Source organism: Cyprinodon tularosa, unplaced genomic scaffold, assembly GCF_016077235.1.
Source record: "Cyprinodon tularosa strain WSP-4 unplaced genomic scaffold, ASM1607723v1 ctg455, whole genome shotgun sequence".
Lineage (NCBI taxonomy): Eukaryota > Metazoa > Chordata > Actinopteri > Cyprinodontiformes > Cyprinodontidae > Cyprinodon > Cyprinodon tularosa.
Window position 1 is genome coordinate 782,295 of NW_024039180.1, and position 12,528 is coordinate 794,822.

The following is a 12,528-nucleotide window of genomic DNA, read 5'->3' on the forward strand; positions in this document are numbered from 1 at the left end:
GGTACAACATAACCTACGAAGCATTAATGCTGAGACTGGCACTTACATTTTTTAGTTTATAAACCTAAATTGTTAACTAGGCTTATTAACTGTTTCTTTATTTAGCTTTGTACCATTTTTTTATCTTATTAACTTTTTTTTCAACTTAATTTCCAGTAGGTAATCTATCATTCAAGGCTTCATCTAATTGGTCAAATGCCAAAATAAGATGTGCAGCCATACAGCAGTATGTTTGCTGATTGGCTGGATATAGATCTTGTGCTTCTAGACCTCACTGAGGGACTCCATTTGTAAGTGATCAAACACGGTAACTTGTCCTATAAAGGGTTAAGCCAAAGATGATTCTTCATCTAGAAACAAACCATAAGCTAATCTCAGCAAAGCGTCCAAAGACAACAAATCCTGATCAGAATCAATCCGCCTCCTGTTTTTAAAGCTGAATGAAACAGGAAACCCCAAAGCAAAGAAACCAAAGTCATATTTAGATGGTTTAAAGTAAAGCTCTTAAAGAGGAACAAAGTAATCAGGATAGAATATGATCCAAAGCGTTCCCCAAGAAGTTACTGGAGAACATCTGGATCATAGATCTATTAATCAGTTTGAAAAGCCGCGGGAGTGACCCCCCTCTTGCATATTTCTTTACTCTGACTCCACCCTTTCACTGAATTACAGAGTCTGACCAGGAGATGGCGCTTCTCTTTAGATCTTAATGTCCGAAAATCATGACAGAAAGAAAATTTTAGTACAAATATTGAAGTTTAAAAAGGAATTGAAGGTACTAGCCAAGGACCTTTAAGGAAAGTGGAGAAATTTTGAATGGCTGCTACTGTAAATGCATTTTCCTCGTTTTCGGCAGGTAAATAAGACGATGAATCAAAAAGATAATTCATGTTTAAGAGGTGTATGATGTTCTTAAAGGGACAGTATTCTCCTGCTGATTTACCTGCTCGGATTAAAGGCAAAGAGAAAAGGCTGCTGGGAACCATGAAAACATGGATGATAAGATGATTCACAGAATAAAGGTTTAGAAAAAAGCTGCACTGGCCCAGAAAACAGACGAGGAGGAGGAGGAGGAAGAGTAGACGTCAATTCATTTTCATTTTCTACAGACATTCTGGGGGGGGTTTAGCCAGGGAAAAATCCCGGGGGACCAGCTGTCTGGTTTGGGCCCAGACAGCTGGTCCCCCAGGATCCCACTACAGAGTGGCCTTCCTCCTCCTCCTCCTCATGTCTCAATGAGCTCTTCCTGTTCCCATGATGCCCTCTGTCCAATCACAGAGCTCCTTTCCAAGGAGTCCCTGTCTGCTAATGGCCGACCCAGTGGGGTCCGTTTGTTTTGTCCGTGTGCCTGCCTGAGCTGAGCGGCTGTCAATCATCCCGCCTCAGACGATGATGATGATGATGTTTAGAAAACGCTGATCAATGATGAAGATTGATGCTTTCTGTAGTGATGCCACAGAAGATCGTTGCAATACAACTTCTTTTTTTGCCTTTTGGATATTAGTGATCGTATTTTACCATAGTGTCAGAGTTTTGTTTTTAACTTTTATTGTTTTTATTGTTATCACTTTAGAAAGATTTCACTTTATTTGGCTGTTCACTCAGAAGATGTTGCACTTGCGAAGGTTGAGAGTAAAACCTCCCTACAGCTGAAGGAGGAACGCCATCAGACATGCTTCTGTCTAAGTGTCCTTTTCCCTTCAGCTCAAAGCTGCACTTTCTGTAGCTGAACAGCTCATTTGTACATTTTTATGTGTATTTCCTTGTTTTTTATGCAGTGTAAAGACTGTTTTTTATTCCTCAAATGTCCAGACTCTGTGCCTTCTGGTGTGAAAACAGACGTTAGCTTAGCACCACCATTTCTGCTGCCTTTCTCCGTGACCCGACTCATCACTGAAGGATCACGGCTGTGGAGGAAACTGCTTCAGATGTTGGAAGAAAAAACAATATTTTTGTAACAAAGCAGCAAAATCAGAAGCTGCTTTCTAAAGGATTTCATCCGTTTCTCCTCGATTGATTATTTAAGATGTTAACCCCGAAAAAGAAAAAAAAACGTTTCTTGAAGCACTTATGTGTCATTACCACTGATCTCTATTTATTCACTGGATTGCTGATTGTCCGTTGGTAGCACAGGGTTGAATTGAAGCCACCGGCGGCCATATTGGTACTCCCTAGTTAGACCGGTCTTGATGTAAACAATATGTGCGCTACAGCATCGAATAACCATGATGATCTCATTTTCAAGGGAAATCAAGACTTTTAAAATAAAGATAAATGCTGTTTCATAACATCAGTAGATTAACTTTAACTTATAATAAAAAAAGGCACATCATATTGCATAGTTATTATGAAGTCTATAAATCCTGTTATAACATATTATAAAAATCCATCACAACAAATTGAATGTCTTAATTAAGCATAATTATACAGATGTAATATACATGTATTGATTACATTATTGTCGTTATAACGTATTACATATTTCAAAATTTTACATCGTGATTGAATTATAAGTACATGTCTGTTAATGCTAAAGTATTTTACTATTTGCAAAGTGTGCATGATTAATGCAATATACTTTTATGCTGTGTCTGTGCATTAGCCTTTAAAAATGTGAGTAGCTTTTTTTTCGTCAATATAACATGCAATATATTTCAGCACATGGCTTTCTCAAATGAGAAATACAACAAATGCTACGAAAACTGCATCCACTTAACAAAGAATTACTACATTTAGATTTCACAGTGAATGACTTTCTATTTACCCTACTTATTATTTTCTAATGTCGTATATATGGATTTAATTAATTAGTTAATCAACTGACTCTTAATTACCTGTGAAATATCTTCCAACATCCAGCACACTCTTTGTTTTTGCAGTCAAATCCTACAGAGGTAGGCCTTTTTACTGCCCATCTCCGTGGGAGTGGGGAGTACCAATATGGCGGACGGTGGCTTCACTTTTTTCGGGCAATCCAGAGAATGAATAGAGATCAGCGGTCATTACACACCAGGCCACAGTTTTCCAACTTGTGTTTCTTCTCCTCTGTCTTGGCACTTCTTCTGACAATGTTGTAGAAATGAGACACAGCGCCCCCTTTCTGTTGCAGTATGTCATGTGTTGAAGTCTTGGTCATGCTCGGCTTTCCTGCTCCACAAAGATGGGAAAAGTCCCACTGAACCACGGTCAGCTTCTCAGCCACCGTCAGGATCTTAAAGCCCGTCCAGGACAGAGCGGGCGTGGATCCGGGTGTAAGAAAGGTTTGGGGTTAAACCTCAGTTTGGGTCGCGCCTCACAGGCTCTGTGATAACTGCTTGTTAAAAACAGCTCGTCCTTTTTGTCAACACTGACCAGGTTTATGTTTCCTTTAACATCTTACTGTTGTTGCTCCAGAAGTTGGTGTAAAATTGAAAACATTTCACTCAGCCCTGGATTAACAAAGGGACAAATAAAAAAGTTATAAATCACCCGCCCTGTCTCCATTCTGTCATTGTGGGGATTATAAAGTGTTTTAACTTTACAAGACAAAGCAGTAAAACCAAAAGCCACTCATCTATCCAGGCCTCCAGGTTTACAAGGAAAACACACTTAGGGGCAGATTTAGGAAATTTGGGGCCCTGGGCAAAGACAGGCAGGGGGTCCTCTAAATTGAGAAGACAACACATAAAACAGACCCATTATACAAATACAGAATTGTTAATAGAATAGACATAAATTATTTATTCTACCTTTTGTCCCTCTGTTCTGTTTTTTTTTTTCATATAGGAAATGCACTTAGCTTACTTTTCATGCTGTCTCAAAAGGAATCAAAGATTTTACAGTCCCTAAGCCCATTCTAACTTAGCTGATTGCTCCTTCCTGTGTTTCCAAAAAGGCCAAAGTAAATAACCCAGTCCTTCTTTTCACTGTAGACAAGCCATGATCTCCTTATCTGTTCTCCATTTTTCATTTGGATGAAATAATAGCTGCATGAATCATGACAGCAGACAAGATAGAGGAGAGCAGGAGGCGGGGTTACCAATCTACTTGCTCTGGAGAGCAGAGTTCGCTGCTTTTAGATGTAAAAAAGTAGCTAGATTTGGCACTAAAGCCGGGCGTACACTGTGCGAGTTTTTTCAATCGTTGCACACAGCTACAGCTCAAACTTTACGACGAAACCACAGGGTTTAAAAGTTCACAGCTCACGATGCATTTTCTCACACTGTGTGGCCCAATGCTCTGATGCGATCTACCTGCTCACCAGAGGCGTGCACAGACATTTTGGGGGCCAGGTGCTCAGGAGGGGGGGGGGGGGGTGCTCAGGAGGGGGGGGGGGGCACTTTTTAGCGCACGTGTAACACTTAATTATAAAAAAAAATAAACGCATGTTGAATGAAATTTGACTTTTATTTGTAACATTCTCTAAACGTGAGTTTTCAATGGAAAAAAGTCACATCACCAACAGAACAGACTAAAGCGTACTACTTTCATCTGGCTCATCTCCCTGTTTTCCCTCACCCTGCTGTTCTCCCTCATCCTGGTCTTTTTCTGTCTCTGTGTCTTCCCTGAACTCTTCCTCATCTCCTGTCCTGTTATATGTTGATGGTATAGAGCTTCCCTGCTGTGACTGGCTACAATATATTAATAATAACCATCATGACAATAATAATGATAATAATGATAATAATAATAATAATAGCTTTAACAAATATGCCACATTAGTTTAAATAATGGGCTATTAGGGCAACATGACTGGAAGTCTTGTCACGTGGATATGACTTATGGTAGCCTACAAAATAATAGCTATTTTAATACCTGCTGCACAAACCACTTAAAAATAAAATGTGAACAGCTTTTAAGATTTTTCAATATGATTAACCCTCCTTTCTTGGCATTGTGCTGCAATTACTAAATCAATATACAATTAAGACAATAAAGAGACCAAAATATGTTAATTTATGTTGCCTAACAAAACCTATACAACAGAAAACGTTTGTCTTAACAGATAGATTTGTACAGAAGAGGGTTAGGGCCACTGAAAAAAAAAAAAGTTAACTGATTTTTAAATTTTATTTCAGTTTAACATGGGAAAAAAGTCAGAATTCTGACTTTTTTATTGTCAGAATTCTGAGATTAAAGTCAGAATACTGAGCAAAAAGTCAGAATTCTCAGCAAAAAGTCAGAATTATGAGAAAAAAGTTAGAATTATGAGATTAAAGTCAGCATTCTGACTTTTTTCCCATACTAAACTGAAATAAAATTTAAAAATCAGTTAACTTATTTTTTTTTTCAGTGGCCCTAATCCTCTTCCGTAGATTTGCAATTGCAAACTCTACCGAAATTATTTGTAGCCTATGTGGTCGTCCTCACGTTATCTGTCATTGACTTGGGCTACAGTGTAAAACTTTCAGAATCAGAATCAGGTTTATTGCAATTGTTAGTGAAGGAGTTCACAAACTAGGAATTTTTTGTGGTACAATCGTGCAACATGAAACATATAATATGGAATAGGTAAATAAAATTATAAAAATATCTAAAAACTGTGGGTATACGGCATGCAATAAAATAGAATAATATATACACTTCAGATAAAAAATATGGATACAAAATATAAAAAGTAAAATAGCATCTTACAAGAAGACAACTAGTTTATCTGGTGACCAGTCGGCAAAAATGCATGTTTGGTGCTGCTGAATGAGACATTTTAATGCACAACAGAATGATTCTGCTTGATCTGTATATTACCTGGCTAATGGGGCACGGGAGAAGCAGCCTGTCAGCGACCGTTCCTGCTATCTGAAAACTGCTATGATGCTGCACATCTGGCATGCCCTGCGGGCGACCGAGCGAGGTCACGTGACAAAGGAAGAGAGAGAGGGTCGTTTGTGCGCAAGTAGGTCGGTCATTTCGGGGCATTGTTTCAGTCGTTTTTAATGGCTCAGGTTTTCAAAAGATCATTTCAAAACCGACCTCAGTAAAATCTTAATAATATTAATAATAATAAAAAAAAAATACGAGTTTCAAAAGGGCATTTTCTTTGATAGAGGGCAAACTTCCTAGTGCTTTAGCACCACCTAGTGTCTATGTATGCACGCCCCTGCTGCTCACAGGTACGTCTAAAAACCACGGATCTGAGCTCCGCAGTGAGATGGCACTACTTGGACTTGTCTATCAGGAAGCCAAATGAGTAGAAGAGGAATATGAAGCTCACTAGAGTGAAACGCACTGCCTTGGTAATTTGTACTGATTTGTGCTGAAAGCCCTAAAAAGAAAAGGCAGCAACGTATTTGGACAAAGACATGGCTGAGTAAACGTGGCTACTACGGTCTGTAGATTTTATAGAAAGAACTCAATTTTACTCACACCCCCGCCATGCTTTTCTGTTTTCATCTGAGAGGAAGAAGAAGTGTCCTTGTTTGCGCACTGAGCCCATGACCTCCTTACGACGGCTGACTTAATTTCAAACATGTTTGATTTTCTCCAGACATTACTATTCCTGATCAGGAGGTGGTCAAGGACCCTAATCGCCCCTCGTTACCCCCTGAAAGTCAGCCCGATCTAAACATTTTTGCATGACTGGAAAGGCGGCCCGAAAAAGTGCAAAAAACGTCTGAAAAGTTGTTAAATATTGCGACAAAAGTTGGCAACACTGCCCTTCGCACCTTTTGTTTTCAAATGGTTTGATACCGACTGTTTGGACCTTTCTGAACATGTGCAGCAAAAGCACTGATCCAATGTGGTGGACAGCATTGTGATGGCATTTTAAAGAAAGGATTTGTGCTTATTGTACTTAATTGTAATTATTTGTGCACAAATAAGTAATAGCTGTATTAAAGGAATAGTACACCCAAAACATGATTAGCCTTCATTTTCTACTCACCCCCATGCTGAAAAACACTCTGGAGTACTTTTTTGATATCTCAAATGCATCTGGAGATCTGGGAGGCTTCTTACTGTCTGCTGACATTCAAATAATGGAGGTCTATGGCGCCCGAGGCAGAAAGGTCCATAAAAGTCCACAAAAAACGTGTAAATATTCCTCCATACTGCTCGTCCAATGTATTCCAAGTGTCCTGAGTGGGTAGCGTCCATAATTTACTCGAAACGAAGTCATTTAGAATGTTTTTAGAGCATAAACAGTAGTGTATAGGATTTCCTGAAAGCGCGCGCCTGCGCGTTCACGACGCTACGGAAGCTGGCAGACCAAAGAAGATGAAAGTGCGCATTCAGCGTCTGCTCTGCCGATAATGCAAGCGTAGAAGAAGAAATGTGCTGTTTACCTGTGCAAAGAAAGAAACAACGAAAGAAAAATGTCTGAGGTCTTCAGTGTTGAGGAAGAGCATGAGTTCTTTGCCGAGCTGAATGCGCACTTTCATCTGGTTTGGTCTGCCGCGGTTTCCGTAGACTCGTAAACGAGCTTTTAGGAAATCCTATACACTACTGTTTATGCTCTAAAAACATTCTAAATGACTTTGTTTCGAGTAAATTCTGGGCGCTACCCACTCAGGACACTTGGAATACATTGGACGAGCAGTATGGAGGAATATTGACACGTTTTTTGTGGACTTTTATGGACCTTTCTGCCTCGGGCGCCATAGACCTCCATTATTTGAATGTCAGCAGACAGCAAGAAGCCTCCCAGATCTCTAGATGCATTTGAGATATCAAAAAAGTACTCCAGAGTGTTGTTCAGCATGGGGGTGAGTAGATAATGAAGGCTAATCATGTTTTGGGTGTACTATTCCTTTAACCATACATGTAAACAGGCCCCCAGGAACTTGGGGCCCTAGGCAACTGCCTAGTTTTGCCTAATGGTAAATCTGCCTCTGGTCACACTATCCTTCTTTGGACTTTCCATTGACCTCTATACATTTCCCACTTACTCCTATGACCTAACCCTAAACTCAATGTTTCCTCATGGGGACCAGTTGGTCCACACAGTTACCTATAAAATGTAGCATATTCCCGGGAAACAGTCCCCATAAGGTAACAGAGAAATGGCCACTAAAAAAAAAGTTACTAAAAAGCAGTTAAAAAGCAATAAAATTCAAGAGCGGTTGATTAAGCAGGTGAGTTTTAGTTGGTCTGGTCTCCGGTATGGCCTATTCAAAGTTTAGCTCCGTCCCACATGCCGGCAGCAGATGCAGGCCTCCTAGTTGTGGGTGGGAAACATCTCGGCACTGAGACCACAGAAACCCAAACAGGTGTTTTTTCCTAGCCCTCCAGAGAAGCTGAATGTTTGGATCCAACAGTTGTTGCTGCCGGTGACAACATGTGCAACAGGATCCATCAGCAGAAGCAGGTGTGTTAATGCTGCAGCTCTTTTTCAATAAAATTGGTCTAAAATCCAGGGGCAGATTTAGGAAAAGTGGGGCCCTAGGCAAAGACAGGCAGGGTACTCTCTGAATTGAGAAGACAACACATAAAACAGAGCCATTACACAAACATATAAATTTATATGGAACAGACAAAAACATTTACTAAATTTTGACTGCCCTTATTGTTTTTTATTTTTAAATTATGTCTAGGGAAAATAACAATTCATGATATCTTTAATCACATTTTGGAGAGTCAAAATGCATTTTGACATATCTCAAATGACGTCATCTGATTTGTCATTCAAAGTGTCACACATCCGGAATTATAATCAAGATATTTCAGTTAATCTGGACTAGTCAAAACTATATATTTTTTTATATCCCAATTAAGGAATATGCTGTCACTGAAATTTCCTTACAATTACCTGCAGAATTTTGCCAAAATTTGACAAAATTTGACATAGGTTGTTTTAAAATGCCACAATAAAGAAAGAACTCACCATTATGGGGTGTGCGGAGAACAAGAACTTTGTGAACTCAAAGACTTTGTCAAAAAATTGCAATTTTGAGAAATAAAAATAAATACAGTAAATCCCTTGTCTCATGACCATCAGAAACAAAGGGTAAGTCTTGCTACTTGATTTCATAAATGAGGCACACCCATTTCAAATTAATTAAAAGTTTTTTCATATTTTTAAACACTTTTTTTTGTCAAAATGTAGAATTTTTCTTCAATAGCTTCTCTTCTCTGCTCCTCTCATCCCTTCATCAGTGTTGTTAACTCCCCAGCAAGAAAGGCCGCTATTGGCTGTCCTTAAAGGCCCTATAAGGCGCTAGATAATGCCTGTCGTCCAATCAGTGGTAAATAAGATAATATAGAATAATTTTAACTCATTCATTGCCAGCATGTAGTCTAGCTTACTTTAAATTAGCCAATAGAAGCAATACTGATTTTCTGATAAACAGTCTGTTTTATAAAATAAATACTCTAAATGAATATTTGAAAGGTGAGTCAAATTATAATATTTTATACAGTCTTATTTTTTTTTTCATTCTTCTAATTCTAATGTATTTGAATTTGTAAGCAGTTTTTTCAGAGTTTGAAAATTATTTCAGCTGTTTGAATTGAATTTAAATTTAAAAAAATGCTTGACTTGAAAGGATTCAAATATTCACTTGTAATTTTTGTGAGGTTTTGTTCCAAATCTTAAAGGATTCATTGCCAAAAGATTTTCCAAAGTAAAATCAAAGAACGCCGTTCGCCGTCGTTGGAGAGGCCGAGCAGAGGTTTTATGGGTCACCGGAGCTGCAGTACACCCTTGAGTTTGTGCAAAAAGTCCTGATAGAGCTTGGTGGGAAAAAGATGTCCCCAAAAATTCATAGGCTGAATACCCGGCTTTACAGCCAAGAGCTGAGTTCCACTGTCTGGCCTGATTTTAATGGCATTTCTACAACTAAAACGTTGTACCTTTTTATCTGAGGTTGTTGTTTGGTCACTGTTTAAATGTTAAGTGAGAAAAAAAATATGCCTAAATGCTGTTTTAATGGTTGAGATGTTGAAAAAAATCTTACTTCAGCAATAACATTTTGTATTGAAAAGCAACGGCTTCTGAGTGTAAATAAAAAAAAATCAGGTCTATAAATATTACATTATGACCTTAAATTTTTATTGGAGACAACTTAAAAAAAATAGTTCCCATATTCAAAAGTTGTTTAAATGAATTTAAAATATTCAGGTTGAACCAAGTATATTAGTTACATTCAGTAATAAAACCAATGTATTTATGTTGATATAGTAAAATCTGATTGCTTTGGTTCAACCTTCAGGAATTAGTTTACATGAAGTTAAATATTTCAGGTCAAATCAAATGGATTATTTATATTGCATGAAACTACAATATTTGTTGTGATCGATTACCTCAATTTTTTTAAACTGAGCCAATGTTTCATTTTTTTCAGTGTAATAATAGTTTTCGATGCAAAGACTAAGAAGACTAAATCTAAGATGGCTGTCAAAAACAACACTGTTGGAATGTTTTTGCCCATTAGCTGTTTTGCATAATTTAATATTGTTTATTGAAATAAAAATGTAAGTGTACTTTAAAGCAGCAGCAATGGTCGTCATTTGCTTCTGTCAGTAAGCCAGAGTGATTTTCCTCCGGTTCTACAGCTCAGTCCTGCTGCTGAGATGCGAGGCTCAGATGGTTACTCTGTATATCATCATACAGATGAATCAACGTATGTATAGTGCTTTCCTCAACTTATTTTTATCACCCATATTAATATGAGTTAACAGGTAATGCTGAACAAGTTTTTGTGTAAAAAATGCTTTAAACACAAATCCAGCCGGTTGTCAGTCAGCAGCTGCTTCTCCAAAATTATGTTTTTATATTTCCACTAAGTTATTTTTATCCTCTGTCTGATCATGTTCACATTCCTCATGTTGCAGTAAACGCGCTGGCAGACTTTTAGTTGGTCAGGAGACAAAATTCAGGTCGTTAGCGGGTCTGCATCCAAGATCCCCTGTTACATCTCCTAAACCAACCATCTGTATTATCTACAGGAGAACTGGGGAGTCTGCCTTCTCTGTTAGAGCCCCCAGCACCTGTCCATGCTGGGTATTGCTTAGTTAGGGGGGCATTGCAGGCCAGCGGTTCATGAGGGTGCTGCCGTCCATGCACCACATAGATTCTGTTGGCATCCTTTGCTGGCTGACCCAGCTGGGATGTTCAATTTAATTCAGTTTATTTCTATAGCGCCAATTCACAACACATGTCATCTCAAGGCACTTTACAGTTCAACCAGATCATCCAGTCAGACTGATTCAAAGTTTTCTATCTAAGGAAAACAAGTTAATTGCATCGACTCATTGAATCTTCAGCAATCCCTCACACTAAGCATGCTTGTAGCAACAGTGGAGAGGAAAAACTCAATTTTAACAGGAAGAAACCTCCAGCAGAACTAGGCTCAGTGTGAGCGGCCATCTACTGAGGCCGACTGGGGTTCAAGGAGACGGAAGCAGACATACAAAAAGCAACTGCAAAAGGCGGCCCCGTCCAGGAAAAACAAAGCCAGGCAGACCAGTTCTGAGCCAGCTCCCATGTCAGAGGATGAAGAGAGCACATCCAGTTAGTCACAGTCAGAGAAACAGGACTACACTGGAAAACAGGCCAAACTCCAGCATCTATAAACAAAGGTGTTGATGGCAGCAGCACAGCTGATATTTCTCTCCAGGATGGAGTCACAGCCAAACAGGAACAGACCAGATGAAACTACTGTGAGAAAAAGCAGAGAGAGCAGAACGTTAGAGATTTAAGTGCAATTACAGGGAGATGAGGTATAAAAAAATAGCTTGTTTAATGACTGAATTTGGTGTAAAGCGCCTTGGTCGTCTCATGACTTGAAAAAAGCGCTATAGGCCATTTACAATAGTTGGTAAAACTGATAACTGAAAACAATGAATGGAAAAATAAAACTAGAGCAAATACAACAGAATGCTGAATAGGAGGTGACTCAAAAACGATCAAAAAGGAATAGTTAAACTAAGTGATTCCACAATGATATCAATCTTAACAGCAAACGCAGAACAGCATAAATCATAGCCTAACTGAAAACCCAAAGTGAAAACAAACCAGAGCAGCAGGTCGTGACATTTCTCTCCATTAAACCTTTCAAACCTAAACCCCAAACAAAAAGCACAAAATAAAACCTGCTTCTTTAAAGACAAACAAGTTAATGGAAGCATGCCCTCCTCACACAGTCGTCCTTATCTAAGAATGGTTGTTAAATGTAATTTAATGAGTGACAGCCGCAGAGGTTTGCTGATATTTTACTTTCTCTAGTTTACACCTAAGCAGTTCACACCAAAGAAGAGATAAGATAATCAACCATAAAAGGTGAACTAAAGTTTCTATTCTGTTTGTAGATTATTAAATTCAATTCATTTCAGTTTATCTATAAGGCACTAATTCACAACATATTGGCTTGATTATCTTGACGACATCAAGCTTAATCCTGACAGCTGGAGTGGAAAACTTTTAAATTAAGTGTGAGGACAGCTCTCTGAGTTAATTTTAAATCAGTTTGGCTTAAGATCTGAAATGTTTGAGACTTTAACTCGGGAGTTACGCCTCTGGTGGCTTTTATCTATCAGCAGCTTGGCAGCAAGAGGGCAGCTATTGGCCCAGGTAAGCAGTTGGCCCAGTTTGAACTTCCATCAGGTCCAACACAC